Genomic DNA, 22811 nt, shown 5'->3' on the forward strand with positions numbered 1-22811 from the left:
AAAATCTATGCTTATTAAAAAGTGAAGCTAATTATTAATTATTAGTTCATCTACTCAAAGCTTTTAACCTTAAAAGACTGTTAATGGCACATTGTTCATTAAGACCTGGTTTATAGTACGACTGTAATAATAACTGCCATCTTAATTCAGCTTTTTCTAAAATTTAACTCCAGGGTCCACCCCCTGGTTGCTCATAAATCTGCTGAATGGCACAACATTTGAAATTATGATCACTACATACCTGTGTATGTTTCGCTAAAGCATTTGCTAAATTCCCCCTCCTTATGGCATACAAATGTTCATAAACCCTTTCTTTTAGCGTCCTTGTGGTTTTTCCTATATAATACGCAGAACATTTTTTACAGTTAGCTACGTATACCACCTCTTTTAATTTGCAATTCAATTTCTCATGAATATAATACTTTTTACCATTAACTTCAACCTGTTCACCTTGATACATATACTTACAAAAAGTGTATATGCCACATTTTTTCATACCCTCACCTTTTTCTTTCCTGTAACATCGTTCAATGATATTTTTGATATTACTACCCTTCCTTGCAATCATTTTAATACCATTCTGAAATTTATTAGTAATAACTGATTCCTCAGTCAAAAGTCTCCAATTTTTTAAAAAATATTGATTTAATTAAAAAAAATGCGCATTAAATGTAGTTATAAAAGCACTAACATAATCAATTCTCATGTTTTGAATAGCCCTGTGCATTTCCACCAATAATCCATCTCTATTGAGAATAGGTACAAAATAACCATTTTCTCTTCGTTCAGCAAGTCTTCTGGGTAGCCCCTACTCAAAAACATGTTTATAAGATTCTTACACTCATCAAGAAATTCATTATGTAAACTAACCATCCTTGCGGCATGTAGCAATTGGCCTTTTATAGCCGCTCTTTTGTTAATAACAAGATGGGAGCTTGTATAATGAAGAAAGCTATTGGAATAGGTGGTTTTCTGTGAATTATGCTACAACCCTCTTGCTGACCTTGTCCTTTCTCAGATTCACATCCAAGTAATTACTCTCCTGTCCATCAACATTGTATGTAAACCTCAAAAATTGAGTTGTATTATTGTATATTCCATATCATCCAAATATCGCAAATATAGGACAATATACTGTTCATATGCACTATTCAATATGTGCTTCTGTTCACATTGGGCCATTACCAAATTAGAAAAATGGTCCAACAGGGTGAACCCATAGCAACTCCTACCTTTAGTAAATAATAATGATTGTTGAACATTATACAATTGTTGGTCAAAACCACTTCAAATAAATCAACATATAAGTCAATGTCAATTTGTGGTACTCCTTGTTCAAACAGAACCTCTTCTATCATATTTACACCTTCCTTCTGGGGAATCACAGAGAAAAGATTGTTCACATCTATCGTTAAAAACAGAACATCCTCTGTATATTCAACTGCATTAATAAGGCTGAGAAAATGCCAAGAATCTCTACAGATTTGCTTTTGACCATCCGAGTAACCTTTTAATTTACAATCTAAAAATTTAGCACATGCATAAGTCATGGAGTTGCATCCGTCCACTATTGGTCTTAGTGGTGGATTGTTTATATCTTTATGTGTCTTAGGTGAGCCAAAAATACAAGGAATGGTAGGTGCAATAATGTGTAAATAATTACAGGTGTCAATGTCGATTCTATTTTCAAGAAACAAGTCATTAAGAAATACTTCAGTCTTCTTATATGCTACATTAAGTGCATTTCTGCTAAGTTGTTCATATGTGGCTGTGTCAAGTATCTGCATCATTTTATCATTATAATCAAAAACATCCATTACCACCAGTCCACCCCCTTATCCAGCTTCACGATTCTAATATTCTGTTGCATTAAAAATACAAGTAATTGCCTTTCATTAGAACTCAAATTGTCTTTTAAAGGGACATGATTATTGCTTAACAGATGTCTAATATCAATTTCACAAACCTTCTCATACAGAATTAAAGCCGGATGTAACGGTGGATTAAAAGTATTGGTGGTATGCAATTACATATCAGAATGGTTGTGATTTTCACCAAACATAATTCTAAAATTCAGTTTCTTAAGAAACAGTTTAAAATCCATGAGTACCATAGCTAAACATGCCTCAGAGGCAGGAACAAAAGTTAAACCTTTGCTTAAGAAATCAGCCATCTCCTGGTCAAAAAATGTACAAAAAAAATTATAAATTTTAAAATCATGTGCCTCATTAAAAATAACCATAGGTTTTTGCTGTCCAGCTTCATCTGAGATACCATTAGTACTATCAGTTTCAATAGAACTCAGCTGACCAGTACATTCAGTTAATAATCGTTCCTCTGGTATCCTCCGCATCTCCGTTGCCCCCCCACTCTGATTGCTTCTGGAAGGGGTATAAAAATCCTAATTGGGACCATTACCCCAATTGTGACCATAATTATAGTTCCTATTCCTGATCCTTTCAGACTGCCTTAAAGGTGGAAATTGTTGTTCATAGTTGTCATCGTTACGCAAATCACTTTCATTTTGTTGCTCATTTTCTATAAACACTGCTTCATTATTATTATTAAACTGCAAATGTTCACCATTATTACTGTTATTATAAACACATGGGGGTTTTGGATAGGCACAATTTTGACTGTATTGATGCTTGTTTCTAGCCAACTTTTTATTTTTCTTTCTTTTTAATTCCACAATATTGTTCTCAATACTAGTGAAAATACGCTGATGCTCGTACTTGCACCTATCATAGTCAGTTTCCGACAACAATTGTGTTTGCAATGAGTTTCATTCAACCAACAACAAATCAATGTTGTTAGTGTTATATTTAATGAGCAGTTCTAATAATTCAAATCCATGCCTATCAAACATGGCTATTAAATCATTGTGCAGGGCTGAGTTCTCAATTAAACCTGCTGGATAACACCATACTCTAACCCCTTTTAGAACCGCCCCATTTGTAATACAGTCCTTCAAATAAACATTTTCACATTGCAAATTTTTCATTTTATACAGTTTCCTATCCAGTTCTTCCAATTTATTTTTTGCTTTATTCCCTCCAGCTACTTGTGTAGCTACTTCTTGTCCCACACTTCCATTTGCTAACCAGTTATTCAGTATAGGAGGTTTCCAATTAATACTGCTAGAACTAAACATATTACCAGCATTAAGGTTATATAACTGCTGTGTTTGAAAGTTCATACCTGGCAGTGTCTGCATGACTGCATTTGCGTTCTATACTCCTTGGGAACCATTATTACGTGGATTAAGTCCCCTGGTTATCCTCCTGCTGCTGCATTGATTAATTTAATCCATTGGGAGAAGAAACAGTTGAAAAAGATGCCAAACTCCCGACATTAGCATTATTTCCTTCATAAACTCCATTATCTGCCCTGGCAGCAGGAAGAACTTGCTGCTGCCCAGCTGGGAATGGTGTTGCTGCCATCTGCTGGTCACAAAGCAGAACAGCATTATTTCCAATGTTCTCAAAATTTCTTTCCAATAAATCCACACGTTGTGTCAATGAATGTATCTTTTTGAGAAAATAAAACTGGAGAAGTAGATGATCCACTATCCATCGCAGTAAGCCAAAACCACTACAAACTTTGCAAAAACGAATAAGGCTTTTGAGGGGAGATCTACGGCTGGCATACAGGGCCTTGTATGATGGACCTCCTGCATATCCACAAAACAAACAGCACCAGAATTACCAATTCTAAAGACATAAACCTTGCCTGTGATATAAATAGGTCCTGCTGGAGAGATAGGTATGTATACCTGAGATTACCAAGACTATGGAACAGGATCCCCACCCATGTGAAGCAGAATTCCTCCCTAACTCAATTCATGTGCAATTTAGACAACTGGATGGCAAACCAGAAAGTAATCCCTGGTTTGGCACCTACAGGTATGTCTCTAATGGACACAGGTGACCTGTAAATGGTTCATCTCCCAAACCCCTGCTTACACTTATCAAAGGTACCAGAACATGTCAAAGACTTGGGATGCATGGGTCCTTGTTGTCATTAGCCGAGTATATGTGTGTGTGTGTGTGTGTGTGTGTGTGTGTGTGTGTGTGTGTGTGTGTGTGTGTGTCTATAGTATATAATATAATAATAATAATAAGAAGAATAATAATATATTATTATATTATATATATATATATATATATATATATATATATATATATATACATATATATATAAACCCCTGTTTACACTTATCAACTTATCAAGGGTAGTAGAACATGTCAAAGATTTGGGATGCATAAATATAAATATAAATATATATGTATAAATATATATATATATATATATATATATATATATATATATATATATATATATATATATATATATATATATATATATATATATATATATATATATATATATTCACTTCATAACACTGAAACTCAAAACACTGAAACCAAAACACTGAAACTTCAAAATCTTGAAAACTCAAAACACTGAAGCTCAAAACAGTGAAATTCAAAACACTGAAACTCTAAACACTGAAAACACATCATACATATACTGGGTTTAAACAACATAAATCATAGCACTTTCCACCAAGTGTAAGTGGGGGGGCAAGCCCCCCTGCACCCCCTGCTATTTGTATATATCAACTCCAAGATTGCACTTCACTACATCAAGTGCAAACTTGGAGTTGATATATTTAAGTAGCAGGGGGTGTAGGGTGTGCAGTCCCCACATGGGGGGCGCATGGGGGCTTGCATCCCTGCTCACACTTGGTGGAAAGTGCTATGATTTATGTTGTTTAAAGTCAGTATATGTATGATATGTGTTTTCATTGTTTTGAATTTCAGTCTTTTGAGTTTCAGTGTTTTGAGTTTTCAGTGTTTTGAAGTTTCAGTAGAAAATTTGCAAAAATGAACAAACTCTCAAAAAACAAATAAGCGAAAAGATAGCAGATACTTCCTAAAACAGAAATTTATTAAACAATAAAAATGGTAAAGCGCTTTTCATTTACTCAATAGCAGACTTCATCAGACCACCATTTAATACAGATAATCCTTTAAATACTGGTGTAAACCAGCAGTTACTGCCCCCAATCACAACTTCAAAAGGAAATGATGTAAGCATACTGTTAGTACAACAAAATTGTTAAACATACATTATGCTAAAAATATATAATTTTTGACATATACATATAAAAATGAATAAATATAAAATCTATGCTTATTAAAAAGTGAAGCTAATTATTAATTATTAGTTCATCTACTCAAAGCTTTTAACCTTAAAAGACTGTTAATGGCACATTGTTCATTAAGACCTGGTTTATAGTACGATTGTAATAATAACTGCCATCTTAATTCAGCTTTTTCTAAAATTTAACTCCAGGGTCCACCCCCTGGTTGCTCATAAATCTGCTGAATGGCACAACATTTGAAATTATGATCACCACATACCTGTGTAAGTTTCGCTAAAGCATTTGCTAAATTCCCCCTCCTTATGGCATACAAATGCTCATAAACCCTTTCTTTTAGCGTCCTTGTGCTTTTTCCTATATAATACGCAGAACATTTTTTACAGTTAGCTACGTATACCACCTCTTTTAATTTGCAATTCAATTTCTCATGAATATAATACTTTTTACCATTAACTTCAACCTGTTCACCTTGATACATATACTTACAAAAAGTGTATATGCCACATTTTTTCATACCCTCACCTTTTTCTTTCCTGTAACATCATTCAATGATATTTTTGATATTACTACCCTTCCTTGCAATCATTTTAATACCATTCTGAAATGTATTAGTAATAACTGATTCCTCAGCCAAAAGTCTCCAATTTTTTAAAAAATATTGATTTAATTAAAAAAAAAATGCGCATTAAATGTAGTTATAAAAGCACTAACATAATCAATTCTCATGTTTTGAATAGCCCTGTGCATTTCCACCAATAATCCATCTCTATTGAGAATAGGTACAAAATAACCATTTTCTCTTCGTTCAGCAAGTCCTCTGGGTACCCCCTACTCAAAAACATGTTTATAAGATTCTTACACTCATCAAGAAATTCATTATGTAAACTAACCATCCTTGCGGCATGTAGCAATTGGCCTTTTATAGCCGCTCTTTTGTTAATAACAAGATGGGAGCTTGTATAATAAAGAAAGCTATTGGAATAGGTGGTTTTCTGTGAATTTTTGCTAAAACCCTCTTGTTGACCTTGTCCTTTCTCAGATTCACATCCAAGTAATTACTCTCCTGTCCATCAACATTGTATGTAAACCTCAAAAATTGAGTTGTATTATTGTATATTCCATATCATCCAAATATCACAAATATAGGACAATATACTGTTCATATGCACTATTCAATATGTGCTTCTGTTCACATTGGGCCATTACCAAATTGGAAAAATGGTCCAACAGGGTGAACCCATAGCAACTCCTACCTTTAGTAAATAATAATGATTGTTGAACATTATATAATTGTTGGTCAAAACCACTTCAAATAAATCAACATATAAGTTAATGTCAATTTGTGGTACTCCTTGTTCAAACAGAACCTCTTCTATCATATTTACACCTTCCTGCTGGGGAATCACAGAGAAAAGATTGTTCACATCTATCGTTAAAAACAGAACATCCTCTGTATATTCAACTGCATTAATAAGGCTGAGAAAATGCCAAGAATCTCTACAGATTTGCTTTTGACCATCCGAGTAACCTTTTAATTTACAATCTAAAAATTTAGCACATGCATAAGTCATGGAGTTGCATCCATCCACTATTGGTCTTAGTGGTGGATTGTTTATATCTTTATGTGTCTTAGGTGAGCCAAAAATACAAGGAATGGTAGGTGCAATAATGTGTAAATAATTACAGGTGTTAATGTCGATTCTATTTTCAAGAAACAAGTCATTAAGAAATACTTCAGTCTTCTTATATGCTACATTAAGTGCATTTCTGCTAACTTCTTCATATGTGTCTGTGTCAAGTATCTGCATCATTTTATCATTATAATCAAAAACATCCATTACCACCAGTCCACCCCCTTATCCAGCTTCACAATTCTAATATTCTGTTGCATTAAAAATACAAGTAATTGCCTTTCATTAGAACTCAAATTGTCGTTCAAAGGGACATGATTATTGCTTAACAGATGTCTAATATCAATTTCACAAACCTTCTCATACAGAATTAAAGCCGGATGTAACGGTGGATTAAAAGTATTGGTGGTATGCAATTACATATCAGAATGGTTGTGATTTTCACCAAACATAATTCTAAAATTCAGTTTCTTAAGAAATAGTTTAAAATCCATGAGTACCATAGCTAAACATGCCTCAGAGGCAAGAACAAAAGTTAAACCTTTGCTTAAGAAATCAGCCATCTCCTGGTCAAAAAAATGTACAAAAAAAATTATAAATTTTAAAATCATGTGCCTCATTAAAAATAACCATAGGTTTTTGCTGTCCAGCTTCATCTGAGATACCATTAGTACTATCAGTTTCAATAGAACTCAGCTGACCAGTACATTCAGTTAATAATCGTTCCTCTGGTATCCTCCGCATCGCCATTGCCCCCCCCCCCCGCTCTGATTGCTTCTGGAAGGGGTATAAAAATCCTGATTGGGACCATTACCCCGATTGTGACCATAATTATAGTTCCTATTCCTGATCCTTTCAGACTGCCTTAAAGGTGGAAATTGTTGTTCATAGTTGTCATCATTACGCAAATCACTTTCATTTTGTTGCTCATTTTCTATAAACACTGCTTCATTATTATTATTAAACTGCAAATGTTGACCATTATTACTGTTATTATAAACACATGGGGGTTTTGGATAGGCACAGTTTTGACTGTATTGATGCTTGTTTCTAGCCAACTTTTTATTTTTCTTTCTTTTTAATTCCACAATATTGTTCTCAATACTAGTGAAAATACGCTGATGCTCGTACTTGCACCTATCATAGTCAGTTTCCGACAACAATTGTGTTTGCAATGAGTTTCATTCAACCAACAACAAATCAATGTTGTTAGTGTTATATTTAATGAGCAGTTCTAATAATTCAAAGCCATGGCTATTAAATCATTTTGCAGGGCTGAGTTCTCAATTAAACCTGCTGGATAACACCATACTCTAACCCCTTTTAGAACCACCCCATTTGTAATGCAGTCCTTCAAATAAACATTTTCACATTGCAACTTTTTCATTTTATACAGTTTCCTATCCAGTTCTTCCAATTTATATTTTGCTTTATTCCCTCCAGCTACTTGTGTAGCTACTTCTTGTTCCACACTTCCATTTGCTAACCAGTTATTCAGTATAGGAGGTTTCCAATTAATACTGCTAGAACTAAACATATTACCAGCATTAAGGTTATATAACTGCTGTGTTTGAAAGTTCATACCTGGCAGTGTCTGCATGACTGCATTTGCGTTCTATACTCCTTGGGAACCATTATTACATGGATTAAGTCCCCTGGTTACCCTCCTGCTGCTGCATTGATTAATTTAATCCATTGGGAGAAGAAACAGTTGAAAAAGATGCCAAACTCCCGACATTAGCATTATTTCCTTCATAAACTCCATTATCTGCACTGGCAGCAGGAAGAACTTGCTGCTGCCCAGCTGGGAATGATGTTGCTGCCATCTGCTGGTCACAACGCAGAACTGCATTATTTCCGATGTTCTTAATACTTCTTGCTAATAAATCCACACGTTGTGTCAATGAATGTATCTTTTTGAGAAAATAAAACTGGAGAAGTAGATGATCCACTATCCATCGCAGTAAGCCAAAACCACTACAAACTTTGCAAAAACGAACAAGGCTTTTGAGGGGAGATCTACGGCTGGCATACAGGGCCTTGTATGATGGACCTCCTGCATATCCACAAAACAAACAGCACCAGAATTACCAATTCTAAAGACATAAACCTTGCCTGTGATATAAATAGGTCCTGCTGGAGAGATAGGTATGTATACCTGAGATTACCCCGTCTATGGTGCAGGATCCCCAACCATGTGAAGCAGAGTTCCTCCCTAACTCAATTCATGTGCAGTTTGGACAACTGGATGGCAAACCAGAAATTCATCCCTGGTTTGGCACCTACAGGTATTTCTCTAATGGACACAGGTGACCTGTAAATGGCTCATCTCCCAAAACCCTGCTTACACTTATCAAGGGTACCAGAACATGTCAAAGATTTGGGATGGATATATATATATATATATATATATATATATATATATTTATATATATATATATGTATATATATATATATATATATATATATATATATATATATATATATATATATATATAATATATATATATATATATATTTTTTTTTTTCACTTCATAACACTGAAATATCAAAACACTGAAACTCAAAATACTGCAACCAAAACACTGAAACTTCAAAATCTTGAAAACTCAAAACACTGCAAACAAAACACTGAAACTTCAAAATCTTGAAAACTCAAAACACTGAAACTCAAAACACTGAAATTCAAAACACTGAAACTCAAAACACTGAAAAAACATATCATACATATACTGAGTTTAAACAACATAAATCATAGCACTTTCCACCAAGTGTAAGCGGGGGGGGGGCTACCCCCTACTACTTATATATATATATATATATATATATATATATATATATATATATATATATATATATATATCAACTCCAAGATTGCACTTCACTACACTAAGTGCAAACCTGGAGTTGATATATTTAAGTAGCAGGGGGTGTGGGGGTGCATGGGGGCTTGCCTCTCTGCTTACACTTGGTGGAAAGTGCTATGATTTATGTTTTTTAAACTCAGTATATGTATGATATGTGTTTTCAGTGTTTTGAGTTTCAGTGTTTTGAGTTTTCAGTGTTTTGAAGTTTCAATGCTTTGGTCTTCTATATTATGAAGTGTATTCATTTTCAGAGTTTTGAGCTTTCAGTGTTATGAAGTGAATCAATATATATATATATATATATATATATATATATATATATATATATATATATAGATATTCTCAGAGACTGTATTGCATAAAAGAGAAAATATTACGAAAGTTAAACTCATTCTCTCAGTCTTCCTCGCATCTTCCACCCAACATTGTAGCACACCAACAACCTTTCTGTAATGGTATCCAGGGCATTGTTGAACCAGCCAGTGATAATCACAAGGTTTCTAACATTGTGTGCTGAATTTTGGTTTCTGATCTCTTCTGTGTACTGCTTATGAAGGCAGTTGGTATATTAATGTAAAATAGGGCATAGCATTTTAACATACAAAGCATGAAGGAAAAAAACAATACCAAAATATTGAAAACTATCAAATGTTATTACTAGTATTCATTGATTAATGCTATAAAATATATATTTATAATAATATGATTATCTGGATACTAATTCATGCTATGGAAAATAATATTTATTATAATTATATACATATACTGCTCATCTCACTAGAAGAATTATGCAAAAAGGCAGTTTGGTAACATATTACATTACCTTTATTCCCCTTTTCCAGCTTTAGTGCTTTCTGCCCTTTCACTAAAAGGTAGGGTGGAGGTAGAGCCTAGTTCAAGTGTTGCAGATATGGCTCTCTTATGAAAATATTTGTGGTAAGTATTAGAGGATTGCTCTATATAATTAAGAAAAAATAGTAGCATTTGTATTAACAATAACTTTGTGCAAGTTGAATTGCCCCCTTTTCAGATGTACAAAATGAGACACAAGGGGTTTGATTAAATAGATAATAATTATACCAGTGGGTGTGAATAAGACTTGTTGTAAAAAAACAGTGGGAGAAATAACTGAATTACGCATGGGGAGGGGGTTTTGAAAAAGACTGGCCCCGGGATTCATGAAGCTTGCGCCAGGCAATAGCGTAGGTGGTATAATGCCAAATATGGCCTCAGAGTGATTCAGGTACAATCCAATTCCACATGCACTACCAGCATATACCAGATCTGCGCAGCCCTCGTTCCAGGTATGCTAATCTCCCCATGCGCAGTACTGCACCATGCAAATGAAGGTACATAGCGATTCATTAAGTGGCACAGGCATAGCGTAAGCCTACAGAAATGTAAACCAAAAAAGAACTGTTTACATTTTGCCAAACAGAACATCGGAGCTATGAAAGCGGACCAGACTCATGTATTACAAAGTTAACACATGCCAATGGCTAAATATACAGCCAATGGCATAAGAAAAGATGCACAACACCTAAAAAACAACATTTAATGTCATGTCCACAGTAACGCAAAGTACAACCGCAGGGCATGTGTGCACAGATGGGAACACAAGGAAAATATATACAAATGTCATAAAATCGCAATCTAATACAAATCATGATTTCACCATAATACTCAGTGGTATGCATGGTACACCACTACCAAGCTGCAAGGGTTGCTAAGGGTCTGTGATGGTGTTCAGTGTGGTAACTATGCATTAGTAGTCAATGCTATGCAAATGAGGCAAGTAATAGTGAATCCAACGTCCCACCGGATTAAGGATGTACCATACGGCGCAGTGCTACAACACCGAGGAGTGGTTTGGTGGTATACATGACATCAGCAGTGGGTGTGCCACCGTAGCTGTAAGCACATTGGAGCAATGCAAATCTGGGCTGCCCATTGCTAAGCAAAGCTGCAGGATAGATGTGGGGATGTAGGTATAGCATCGTTTAGCTGAGAGCACACATGGTGGCCGAAAGCGCATGTACATAGATGAAAACGTGCCCAAAACCCGGTAAGCGGATGCACACGCTGTGTACCACAGCTCAAATAGGAAGGTTAGGGGAAGAAAATAAGGAAATGCCACAGTAGGGTAAGTGGAGTACAACTGAGCAATTAACACCTATTAACTCACAGTGGGCAATCGACAGCAGCTAACAAGTCTGCTCGCAGCAACCTGCAGAACAGGATAGGGGAGGTGTCGGATTAGCAAAAACACAAACCACTTGCTAATAAGGAATGTTCTTTATAAGAACTGGGCACTCATATTCGAGGACAACGATCTACTTAACCGATTTGGGGTTAAGTCGAAGATAACTTTTAGGAGGGGTTTTAATTTAAAATCCCTCTTTGAAGTTAAGTGTCATAATAGTCACAGTAAAGATGTAGGTATGGTTAGATGTGGGGCATGCCGACAATGTAGATTTGTCAGCATGGGACCTAAAGTAACAATTAGAGACAAAACTTATAGTATAATGGGAAAGTACAGTTGTGAGACCAAAAGTGTGGTCTAGTCTGCGAATTGTGAAAAATGCACTGCTTTTTATATAGGTAAAACTGAAAGAAAACTAAAGCAGTGCATTTATGAGCATTTTTATGCTATTAGTAAGAAAGACCCCACTAATACCCTGGCTCGGCATATTTTAAAATACCCCGACCATAATTTTAAGTTTACTCTTTTAAAACATATTGATAATGACCTTAGAGCAGGACCCTGGCAAATACAGTTGGAAAAGGAGGAACTGTTTTGGTAGATAAGAACTGCTGCCTACCTGTATCCCGGACTCAATGAGTATGTTTCTATTTCTTGTGTTCTCAAGCATCTTGCTTTGAGAAGATAATTTTTGATTTTTAATATGTATTAGTATGTGTTAATTATTGTCTTTTATTATTATTTTTTTATTATATACATTTTTTGTTATTGCGCTTTATAGATTGAATTTTAAAATATTTGTGTTGAAGTTTAAATGTGGGTTTTAAGGTGGGTTTTAGATATATGTTAATGGCACTCTTATGTACATAGAGTTGTTACATATTATTCACCTCCGAGGGCTTTTTAGTAGGTGATTGCTGCTGTTTATAGCTTTAAATGCGAGTGGTGTATTTTTTGCCAATTAAGCTATTGGAATGTTTATATACATCTGGTTTTAATGAAGGCACTTTGTCTGAAGAAGGAGAGATAATATTCTTTCCGAAAGCGCTAATAAAATTTGGTTTAGCTCGTTTCCTTGTGGTTGTTCCTGCTACTTCACCTTTGTGTTTTTGCTAGTCTGTACTGCCTTTTTGAGTGAAGTTTGTTTGTTGGTATGGCAAGTGAAGTCGGAGCGTCACCACAGGGTTCTCTTTTTTCCCAAATTGAGTCGAATGGTGGAACTAAAACGACTAATATAACTGGTGCCGTGGAAGCGAATGCTGAAGGCAATTTAACAGCCCTCATCCACATTTTAATGGGTCGGGTGGACAACCTAACTCAACGTTTTGAACGTTTTGACTGTCTTTCAAGTCCTGGGAATGTTGTTGCTTCTAGTAGCGTTTCTGCTACTGATTCGAGGCAACAGAATGTAACAGAGCCACATTATCGAACTGGGTCTGAAGCTAGTTTAGCTCAAATTACCAACAACAATATTAACGGATGCTCTTCTGCGGCTTCGGATATTTCAGCAGGGCAAATGAGTAATTCACAGCAGCATGGTTTGCCAATGCAGGTAAGTGAGTTGCAGAATTTAGATGGTGCTTTGGCTCCATCAATTTCTAATTTTCTTAACTGTAATAACTATTTCAAGTGTGGGTCCGCCGAAGGTGTCAATCAACAACAAGAAGAGACTGTAAGTAATATTACCAACTTAATAAATAACTTTGATCATAAATTATACAAATGTAAAAAAGTACAACTTGAAATTGCATACTTGGAAGAATGCCTGGATAAAAACCTTATACCTAAGGGCCTACGGCAATAGCGTTTTCCGGTGGGTCTGATAGAGCGCTCAGATTTTCATCATGAGCTTCTCTCATTATTTGATAAACAGGGATTCGAGTTTATCAATATGTTAATTGCACACTATAAGAGGGAACTTGAAGATTTAAAGCATGAATTGGAGCTCTTAGAGCATACTATCAAAATTGATCATGACTTTGTGCTTTACAAATATGATTATGCTCGCATCTTTACCAGCATAGAGGCGACTATGGTAAAGATGCTCAACAACAAGAAGAAAAAGATTACTAGGGATATACATCAATATGCTACGAACGGAGCTTACCCTTGACCACCCCTGATAATGCAATTAACTAATGTGTCCAGCACCTTGCCTGTAGATAATGACTCTGTCCAGGAGGAGCCAGTCAGGTATCATGATATTGATGCTGACACACAAATTAACAATGTACAGCCCATACGTCGTAGTAAGAGACTTATCAATAACAGTAACATTACCAACCATAATAACAGTAATAGTAGTGCTCAACAGAACAGTTCTAATAACATTACATCAAATTCAAATAACCAGCAGGGTTTTCCGAGGAGCCGGAATAGTCAACAAAGGAATTTGAGATCGAACAGGAATCAAGAGAATATGAGGAACAGGCGGAATCAGCGGAGGAGATGATGGATTATTCCAATAATCCTTATATCGTCTTTAGTACAGAAGGAGATTTTAAAATTTATAACTACACTACCTTTGATATTAATCAAGAGCTAGTTAACTTTTTTTTCAAAGGGTCTCACCTTCGTCCCGGACTCTCATTTTGACTTGGTCAAGACCATCATTGATCTGAAATTATATATACGCAAGTTAAATCTGAAAGTCCTTATGGGAGACAGGTCCACTCTCATTAGTTCCTTTAGGGTGGCTAGTTTATTTAACCCACCCTTACACAAAACTTTACACTCTTTTGTAAAGATGCGTGAGCTTGATTTAAGAGCAATAGCTGCTATAAGTGTAGTAATAGAGACAGCAATCTTAATATTACTTTAAATCAACGGGATTTCATTAATGTATTGCGGGATTGCAACATTAGAGTGATGAAACCTGATAAAGGAGGTGGCCTGGTCTTCATGGATTATAATGTATATGTTGATAAGATGCTAAGTCAATTGAATACTGGCTTTTCTATGCAAGCCAGTATTAATGAAGTCAACATTGCGTATAACAAAATTAGGTCTGTTCTGGACGACCTTTTCTTAGAGGGTGTAATTGACATTCATTTATACAGGTATCTGAATATTTCTGCTCCTAAACTACCAGCATTATTTGGCACACCTAAAATTCACAAGTCAGTTAATGACCCCCCTTTTAGACCCATAGTAGATAGGTGGGGGTCTATTACTTACGCGTGTGCCAAGTATATTGATAGTATTCTTAGGCCTCTAATTGAACAGGAGCCCCAGATTTGTAAAGATTCGTCGGGCTTCCTACATGACATTAATGAATTTCCTTTTAGCCAAGACTACTGTTTTTTTACGATTGACGTAAGAGACCTTTATACATTCATACCACAAAAATTGGGGCTTGAATGGATAAGAGAATTCCTGACACTTAAGAAGGTTAGTGATAACACCATCTACTTAGTTGAAATTCTTTTAGAAATAGTATTAACTTACAACTTTATGGTTTTTGATGGTAATATATACCTGCAAAAATCTGGGGTGGCTATGGGCTCTCCCTGTGGTGGCAGCTTTGCCAATTGTATAATGGCTTACTGGGAGAGGACCCGGTTATTTAAGGACCCCTTGTTTCAAAACTATGTTGCCTGGTACACAAGGTACCAGGATGACAAGTTTCTGATATGGAAGGGGCCACTACATCTGGTTCCGTCCTATATTTCTAAAATCACTGGTATGACTGAATTCTTAGAATTTACATATAATGTTCAAGAGAACAGTATTAGTTTCTTGGATATTCTTTTATTTAAGGATATTACCAATTCTAGATATAAAAGTGTAATTTATAGGAAGCTCACTTATTCAAATGCTTTTTTGCATTATACCAGCTGTCACCCTTACCATCAGAAAAAAGCTGTCATTAAGAGCCAGATTGTAAGGGCAGCTAGGATGATATCTGATGAAATTGATTTCATCAAAGAATGCAGAAAATTGGGTTCTATGTTTACTAATAGAGGCTATCCGTATTCTTTGATTGCTGATATTACATCTGAAGTTATTTATAAACGCAAGACAGGTTATTTTAAACCAATTTTATCAAATATAAGTGATGAACATGGATTTGATTAGCAGAATCAATGTAATTTTAGTGATGAAAGGGGTGACCAAGCGTTCAGAACAAGCTTTTTGTGTACCTATAGCTTGGACCACTTACTAATAAGGAATGTTCTTTATAAGAACTGGGCGCTCATATTAGAGGACAACAATCTACTTAACCATTTTGGGGTTAAGCCGAAGATAACTTTTAGGAGAGGTTTTAATTTAAAATCCCTCTTTGAAGTTAAGTGTCATAATAGTCACTGTAAAGATGTAGGTATGGTTAGATGTGGGGCATGCCAACAATGTAGATTTGTCCGCACGGGACCTAAAGTTACAATTAGAGACAAAACTTATAGTATAATGGGAAAGTACAGTTGTGAGACCAAAAGTGTGGTCTATTCTGCGAATTGTGAGAAATGCGCTGCTTTTTATATAGGTAAAACTGAAAGAAAGCTAAAGCAGCGCATTTATGAGCATTTTTATGCTATTAGTAAGAAAGACCCCACTAATGCCCTGTCTCGGCATATTTTAAAATACCCCGAGCATAATTTTAAGTTTACTACTTTAAAACATATTGATAATGACCTTAGAGCAGGACCCTGGCAAATACAGTTGGAAAAGGAGGAACTGTTTTGGCAGATAAGAACTGCTACCTACCTGTATCCCGGACTCAATGAATATGTTTCTATTTCTTGTGTTCTCAAGCATCTTGCTTTGAGAAGATAATTTTTGATTTTTAATATGTATTAGTATGTGTTGATTATTGTCATTTTTTATTATTTTTTTATTATATATATTTTTTGTTATTGCGCTTTATAGATTGAATTTTAAAATATTTGTGTTGAAGTTTAAATGTGGTTTTTAAGGTGGGTTTTAGATATATGTTAACGGCACTCTTATGTACATAGAGTTGTTACATATTATTCACCTCCGAGGGCTTTTTACTAGGCGATTGCTACTGATTATAGCTTTAAATGTGAGTGGTGTATTTTTTGCCAATTAAGCAATTAAGCTATTGGAATGTTTATGTACATCTGGTTTTAATGAAGGCACTTTGTCTGAAGAAGGAGAGATAATATTCTTTCCGAAAGCGCTAATAAAATTTGGTTTAGCTCGTTTCCTTGTGGTTGTTCCTGCTACTTCGCCTTTGTGTTTTTGCTAGTCTGTACTGCCTTTTTGAGTGAAGGAGGTGTCGGATTGCAAAAAAAAGAGAACTGTGACCACAGAGCAAAGCAAACCTGCAGTAGATTGGCCATAGAACACATTACGCAAGATAAGCCAAGTTTTGGAAAGTACAAAAGAAAGCAGGCTGCTGGATGCATGCCAGAAAATGGAAGGGGAAACGTTAAGAAATGTTAAGGGAAGGGCAAGAGGTAATCCATGGCAGCTAAATGTAATTCAACACCAAAGGCACCACAATAGCAGTACCTGTGGTAAAACACATAAGATACCCTGTAGCTCCGATTGTAAATACACACCCTATGACATCATCAGTGTTCAAAGCACAATAGTATAAAGTGTGAAGGCACCTCACACACACCTGTGTATTCCCAAACACTGCACCATCAGTGTAAACAGACGGGAAATTTTACAATGTACATGTTGGGAGCTGCCATAGCTGTGATTCATCACCATGTGTTGGAGACTGAAGGTGTTGTGGATGATGATGCTGACAACCACCGCAGGCCCCGGAGGAGGAGAAGAGTGTTCAGACCAAGGGTAACCTACCAGGGGCTACGTGATCTGGAGATAGTAGAGCATTACAGGGTGGACAGGGACATCTTACAGCAAATAGTTGAGCTGTGTCGGCCATGCCTGAGATCCAGAAACAACAGAGGGGAACCCATCCCAGTGGACACAAAGGTATGTGTAAGCTTGAGAATACTAGCCACAGGTACCTTTCAAAGGCCAACTGGAGATATAATGGGGATCTCACAGGCATCAGCATCCAGGGTACTACACCAGTTCCTGGATGCCATGTTACCACATGCCAATGAGCATATATACTTCCCCCAAACTCAGGAGGAGTTGGTCAGCAATATGCATCTCTTCCACCATGTGGCACACTACCCGAAGGTACTGGGTGCGATAGACTGCACGCACATACATATCAAGTCACCACACGGTGAGCATGGTAGGTGCTACATAAACCGCAAGGGATACCACTCCATCAACAGCCAGGTCATGTGCAATGCCCAGGGCATTATCATGGATGTGTGTGCTGGCAGCCCTGGAAGCTACCTTGACTCCCACATCTGGCATGCCTCACAGCTGTATCAGGTATTTGTCAGGGGGAACATCCCATATGGCCACCTTGTGGGGGATGCTGGTTATGCACTGGAGCCATGGATGATGACTCCCATCAGAAATGCTCACACACCCATGCAAGAAAGCCATAATGAGGCACACACACAAACCAGAATCATCATAGTGCGTTTGTTTGCGATGCTGAAATCATGGTTCCGTTGCTTGGACATATTTGGTGGATCCTTGCAGTACTCTCCAGGCACGTGTGCCCACATCTTCATAGTATGTGCCATGCTACATAATATGATCCTGCGGAAACAGCTGCAGCAGGGACATAATGGTGAAGACCCTCACAGCCCACCGCAATTGCCAAGGCCATCACAGGCACAGAGGGATTCAGACCACGAACACCCTGTGCCAGCCCCAGTAGGCAGACGGAGGCATGCCCAATATGCTCATGCCTTGGCAAAGAGAGAACGTATAGCACATACACTGACAGTGTAGGCCCCTATGGACTAACACACCTCTCCACCTGCACACACAGTAAACTGGATGGCACACACACACGACCACCTGTAAATTGTAATATATATGTGGCCTACTGTGTGAATCCTACATAGGCAGCCCTCAACCATTGCACTCGCAACAGCTATTGGAACAAGAAAAGCCAACACCTGAACAGTACATGCACCTAACAGCATATGTTGATACTGTATGTATAGGTTCCTAGGTACATTGGTAAGTACATGGCCGATTGTCAGAGGCCAGTCATCAGCCAAGGCAAACAGTGTTTGCTGTCACCACCACATCGATTAACCAACTGTCCCTCAGTAGAGCAGAGCCAATTGCGGGATCCATGTGTGTAATCACTGTTCCCCACACACTCTGCATGGATTCCCTGGTGTGTTAATGAGTGGCTCCATATAATGTAATCAGGGATGTAGTGGCAAAGCATGGGGAGTACCCTTGACAGGTATCTGTCACCCCAGCATGCTCCATCTATGGTTGTGTAAAGGTGTAGCACATTATAGTGTGTGGCTCACTGTGACATAGATTTCCAATGCTGGAGCACATCCATTAAACATCACTTGGACATACCATTAATAAGTCTCATCCATATGTAAAATAACTGAGTTACACATTTGATTGCAGTATGGAGTAACAGCCATAGTACAGTCCACATACAAAACACGATAACACTTATACAAATCCCAGATGCCCAAGTGGTAAAGGCACTGACTGTCGTGCATGTTCCCAGTTCCACATCATGCAAGGGCCGTTACGTAATCCCAAAGGCACGAATAATGGATGTTGGATGCAGGGCATCAGATCAGGTTTAGCACATGTTGGCATGTTTATGTGCTGGCAAGTGCTGGTAAGTGTAGTTTAAACATGACTATATGGATATGCACGAAACAGGGCTAAGCTTTGCTGAATATCGTGCATATCATGGTCACCGATGCCTAGAACAGGTGAAACTAGCATTATTCAACCCTGTACTAATAGTGCCTGCTCTGAAAGGTAAAATGACCACTGCCAGGAGTAAAACACGCAATGATGTACACAATCACCTAACACTAAGCTACCCGAGATGTACCAACGGCAGGTGTGTATTGTGACAGGTTAAAACACAAACGTGCGGAGTTCAGGAAACAGTATACATCGCCATGTACACAACGAAAGGTGTGTTTACTCTCCCTCTCACACTCTCTCTCTATAGATATATATTTAATAGAGATAGAAAGGGTGATAGAGAGATATATGTCGATATATACTGATTCACCTATATCTGCAAATATATAGCTAGGTCAATGACATGTACACAACCATGGAGGTACAAATAAATAGGATACTGCCAACTACCCAAATGTTTTGCATACCGACACGTGTAATCACGAGGCTTAAAGACTGAAAGACCACAGTACCGGAACACTAGAACCGCGAGTAATATTATCATGATGTTAAGGGACATTTAGTTATCGCTGCCGGTGCTGTGATCCAGGTAGGTACTGTGTTCAAGTGTGTTTGTGATTGCTGTAGTCTGCGTAAGTGTGTGTTGAGGGTGCCGTGTGCATTACTGTGGGACTGTAATGTGTGTATGTGTGTTTGCATCGTGTGTCTGTTAGTGCTAACTCGGAGGTAGATCATTACAGTAGGTATGGTCATAGCTGGCCGTAGGCATACGGTTACCAATTGTCCCACTTTAAGAGGGACAGCCCCTCCTTGGGCAGTTGTGTCCTGACAAGAATAAGTATGTATTTAGGATAAAAGTACGTTCTATCCTGTGTACTGACCGTGGGTATGTGTCGGCCTGTAAACACCAATGTGTGTCCTGCAAATGTCCCACTATGGCCATTTGAAAAGGTGGCAACCCAAGCCAAAGAGGTTCAGTCACCAACACAACTGCAATGAGTGCAAATATCTGTGACAGAAATACACGAGACAGTTGTCATCTATTAACATTCCCTAAAATATCAATGTATTTCCAGAGGGATTGAAGTATCAACCTCACCTGCATGCTATATAGGAACCAATTAACAATGGCTCAATGTATAAGCCTGCAACAACCATAGTTTTAGTCTACTAAATGATAGGTCTTCAATTAGGAAGGAGCCCACACACGCATATGGAATATGTAGAAATGCAGTCCCCATAAACCTGTATATGCTATGTACACCCACCTACATCTCTCCCACACCCAAAACAATTGCAATGCAGACTAATAACATCACAAACATCCACCCACTCAATTACATCTGCAGAAGCGTTAACATACCTTGTGAGAGACACACTTGTAATGGCGCCATGTGAAATCGTAGCTGTTGTATAATGGAACTGACGGCGATGTTACAGGTTTTGTTTACAATAGTCCCTTATCAGATGGTTGAGATGACAGGTACACTCACATGTAGAACCACATACTCAAGCCATCACACACAATCCACGGGGGACATGAATTCAAAATATCCATGTCTCTTCAAATAGCAGGTGCAATTCCTCACAACAAAACACATACAGGCCGTCTCCCTCAGAGGTGGGGCAAAAGGGCAATGCTCAAATGGAGTATTCAATTATACCCCACTGTTGCCATGTAATTGGTGAATGGAGTAGCTGCACAGCTGATGTTCATGTGATAATTTTCTCAGGAACACCAATTGGCAGCAGGATACCACATGTTACAGGTATCTACGTATATAAGGATGCCTTGCCATACATTCAAACCGTATGCTCATACCATAGGACCAGTTAAACAAGAAAGGTGTAAGAGAGATATTTATGAAGACTCGGAACGCTAACAAGGTATGTAGAACACTCAGTATGTTAGTGCATGTAGAGCCTGTTTTGTATTAATGAAAGTGTACGCAATGCATAAAGTGGGAAAAGGTATTATGTAGTACTGTCTTGTTGAGCATAGTAACGCTTGAAGAAATTGTGTGTCCTGCTGTGGGCCACAAGGTAAACATCTCATACACCACAAGGGATGCTACATGAGGGCTTTAAACACAACAATTCCACACCACCCGCCGTCAGTGGTAGTGTTTGTCCAACAAGTACGTGCCATAACAGGGGATAGTATATGTTGATATACTGTCACAGTAGGCATGTGTATGGGCATATAACGAGAATAACATGCCTAATGTGGTCCTGCTGTGCAAGTATGCTTTGCATTATGGGATAATGTTTAAAATATGTGTAATGTACAGTATTGTAGGTAAATATGTCAGATATTTTACACAGCATAACTGTTATATCATGCAAACAAAAGGTATGTTGATTGGCATGTACAATACACAATAACAGGATACATATGGCTTGTAGTCAAGGGACAGTGTAACAGCATGATAGCTAATTGAAATGGAAGAGCTACTCAATTATTCATGCACAAAGGACATGTAATAGCTTCACAGGTTCATAGTTAGGTACTATGCTGTCTGGCCAAGTCCATTTGTAAGCCCAACTACAGTGTTTTCACTGGTGGCACCTCCCTAGGGTAGTGTCCTGTGTCTGTGAACAGCAGAGCCATTTGTTACCTGCACCTGTGTACAGTACAGCCACTGCAGTGATCCCCTGGCATACATGTCTGTCACCCATCCACCCATCGAGGTATCTCAGGAAGAGTGCTAGTGAGGGTCCCTGCTTGATGTACATAGGAATCATGTTCCAAAGCATGGTGAGTGTCCGGTTCAGGAAGGTATCCCTCAAGCACGTCCCACTCATCGTTGTGTTTGTGTACATATCCCTGAGCATGTTGCTATCAGTGGCTTTTGCTTATGTTACTTATGTGGAGTATATCCATCAATATTGTTGTGGACATGGGCCCTGTATGTTCAGCAGAGGTCACCCCTGAGTATGCAGTATGCAAATGTGTACAGTTGTGGAGTCTGTAGTTGTGCTGCATACGTCATCCTTCTGAGGTCAATAATCCCCATGGTGTGTTAATGTTGTGATATGTAAAGCCGTTGCTTTTCTGCAAGGTACACCCCAAAAGGGGTGTTGTACCCTTTAATGTGCTTCATACGTCAGGAGTATACAGGTACAATGGGTGCCTTTGTTCCAGCTACAAACCCATTACAGATTAGGGTGGCCACGTAGAAGGATATCCATGCCACATTGGCAATATGGTTATCAAAGGAGTGGGTGCTATA

This window comes from Protopterus annectens, chromosome 5.part1, assembly GCF_019279795.1.
Source record: "Protopterus annectens isolate FY-2018-M chromosome 5.part1, PAN1.0, whole genome shotgun sequence".
NCBI classification, from domain to species: domain Eukaryota; kingdom Metazoa; phylum Chordata; order Ceratodontiformes; family Protopteridae; genus Protopterus; species Protopterus annectens.